This window comes from Elephantulus edwardii, unplaced genomic scaffold (genome assembly GCF_000299155.1).
Source record: "Elephantulus edwardii isolate Elephantulus edwardi_28Jun2011 unplaced genomic scaffold, EleEdw1.0 scaffold00292, whole genome shotgun sequence".
Taxonomy (NCBI): domain Eukaryota; kingdom Metazoa; phylum Chordata; class Mammalia; order Macroscelidea; family Macroscelididae; genus Elephantulus; species Elephantulus edwardii.
Window position 1 is genome coordinate 1,311,295 of NW_006400042.1, and position 3,377 is coordinate 1,314,671.

The window sequence follows — 3,377 nt, forward strand, 5'->3', positions numbered from 1 at the left end:
TAGTACCACGACCCCTTCTAAACCCAGCCTGGACTTCTGGCAGTTCTCTGCTGATGTACTGTTCCAGTCGTTTTTGGATAATCTTCAATAGAATCTTGCTTGCATGTGAAATCAATGAAGCCGAATATAAAATTTAATATTAATAAACCAAATGCTTTTTTAGGATATAATGGAGGCATAATACAAGCTGGAGTTCACCCTGAGGCACTAAAGCATTCCTTAAGGGTCAATATTGTTCTTAGTTCTATTTACTGAATCCCTCCCTCCTGAGATTAGCATAAGGTAAACAATAGAGAACTCTGCCTTATCTGCAAAAGATTTCCCCATGATCCTTTGTTTCTATTTTTTACTCCCCTGTGATTATCCTGTTTATCTTCTTGATGATTCTCAATAAATACAGAGATGCATGGCATGGCTTGGGCGCTTCAGAGCTTGCCATGGCTGCACTTTCCTTAAGACCTATGTTTGTTTTTTGGCAGTCCATGGGATATTCATGTAAACTCCTCCAGCACCACAGCTCAAAGCCATCACTTCTGTCATCCTTATTCATTGTCCAGCTCTGATGCACAGCAATTCAAAAGCTCATGGCCTGAATCAGATGCACCCTGGTCCTCAAACTGACATCACTGCTCCTTAATAATTTGGAGAGGTCCTGGACTGCAGCCTTTCCCAGTGCAATATATCTCCTGACTGCTGGTACCAAGGGTGTTGATTGTGGATCCAGGTTAGATGAAATAATTGACAACTTCAGTCTTTTCTCCATCTATCATGATGTTGCCTACTAGTCCAGTGGTAAGAGTTTGTTTTCTTCATGTTGAGATGCAATACATATTGAAGGCTGTCTTCTTTGATCCTCTGCAAGAAGTGCTTCAAGTCCCCCTCACTTAGAGCAAGTAAAGTTGTGTCATCTGCATACTGGAGGTTATTGATGAGTCTTTCTCTGATCTTGATGCCCCTTTCTTCTTCATAGAGTCCAGCTTCTCAAATAATTTGCTCAGCATACAGACTGAATACCTGTTGAGAGGACAGAACCCTGACACACACCTCTCTTAATTTTAAACCATGCAGTGTTCCCCTGCTCTGTTCACACAACAGCCTCCTGGTCCAGGTATATGTTCCACATGAGCACAATTGTGCTTTGAGATTCCTATCCTTCTTACAGTTCAAATACACAAGATACTCTGCTGGAGAAGGAGGGACAATCTCCTGTATCAAACAGATCCGATTTGATGGTACACATGCAAAAATAATTTTAAAAAATATTCCCATCCTTCTCAATGTCAGCTATATCTTGTCATGATCCACACAGTCAAACACCTTTGCACTGTCAATAAAGCACAAATAGACATTCTTCTGGTATTCCTTACTTTCAGCCAAGATCCATCTGACATTAGCAATATCACTGGTGCCACTGTCTCTTCTAAATTCTTCTTGAACTCCTGGCAGTTTCATATCTATGTACTGTTCTAGCCAATTATGAATATCTGTCAGCAGTATTTTGGTAGCACATTATACTCCTTGGTAGTTTCCACACTCTGTTTTATCACCTTTCTTGGGAATCGGAAACATATTCATTACATAACTCTATTTTGGTTAGAAACAACTCAAACTATGCCATTTTATTAGCCCCGACATTTTTATGTCAAGATTCTGATATTAGTTATAAAAGTAGAAATATTAATATGAAACTATTTCTACATACTAACAAACAAATCTAAAGTGATAGTCAATTTTAATATCTCAAAACATTTCAAGAAAGAAAAATAATATAGTAAAAAGATCAAAACCAGTATGTTCTGGTTCACTCAAATCACCAAAAAAATCCATTTGTAAAAACATGTTAGAGCTCACTGTTGCTGTGAGTCACTTTATTTTTTTATTCTTTTTTTTAATAGGGAAAAAAAAGTATTTTCTTTAATCTTTCACATAATTCTTAGAGAAATTTGACAGCATTGTCGAAGTGTAATTTGGTAAAGTAGCACAGTATTTTAAAATCTGGTTCTTGTGGAACACATGACACATTATTATAATCTGACAATATATTGGAAACATTGCTGTGATAAACAAAGTGTTTTTCAGACATATAAACTCTTTGTCTTTATCTATCTAAATGGGAGAAACTAGGTTTTGTTTTACTCAAGAAAAGGTTTAGGAGATTTTTCATTCTTGACACTCAATTTTTTTATTCTTTTTAATTGTGATTTTACTGGAAGTTTACAGAACAGCTGGAGTTTTCATTCATTCATTGCTGTGCATTTTCCTAACCTCCCAGTTAGCTTTTTTTAAAAAAAAATTCATTCATTGTTGCTTCCTCCCCTCTCCCCCAGTCCACGTTGTTATGCACCTCTTATTCTGGACTGTTGTCATACAAATAATGTATAATTATATATTCCTTTTAAACAGTTCTTTTCTTCATCTGTCCCAATGCAGTGTTCATTATTTATCCCCTTTTCCCTTAGTTTCCTCCAACTCCCAGTATCTGAGAAGATATACTTTAAGAATGTGACATTAGAATTAAAGGAAGACTCATCAACAACCTGCATTATGCAGATGACACAACTTTGCTTACTGAAACTGAGGAGGACTGGAAGCGCTTGCTGCAGGAAGATCAACGACCACAGTCTTCAAGTGAATTACATCTCAACATCGAGAAAACAAAAGTCTTCATCACTGGGCTAATTGGCAACATTATGACAAAGATTGATAGGAGGAAAAAACTGATGCCTTTGAGTTGAACTGGACAGAAGTGCTGAATATCATCCCATAGACTGCCAAAAACCAAACAGGTATGTCTTGGAAAAATGTGTAGCCAGAAGGCTCCTTAGAGGCAAGGATGTCAAAACATCAGATACTTTGGGTGTGTTATTAGGTGGGGTTATTTCTCGGAAAGGGATGTCATGCTTGGAAAGGTGGAAGGGTAGTGAAGGAGAAGAAGACCCTCAACATGATTGACTGACACAGTGACTGTAGCAATGGCCTCAAGTATATCAAAGATGAAGATGGCACAGAATAATATAGGGTTCAAATCTGTTGTGTATAGGATGGCTATGAGTTATACTCGACAGCACTTAACAACAATTGCCAAGAGTCAGAACTGACTCAATGGAACTTACCACCACCACCACCATGGTAGACACTATTCTAGGCAAAGGAGGCATAATGATGAAGAGATTGGATTCAAGCTCTCACAGTTTATATTCAAATAGGAAAGACTATGATGATATAAGCCAGTTATATAATTTCAGAGACACATCAGGTTGTTATGTGCCGTCGAGTCGTTTGCGACTCATAGCGACCCTATGCACAACAGCCCTAAAACCTGCTCTATCCTGCGCCAACCGCACCGCCTCTGACACACCCATCCCTATTACCCCAGT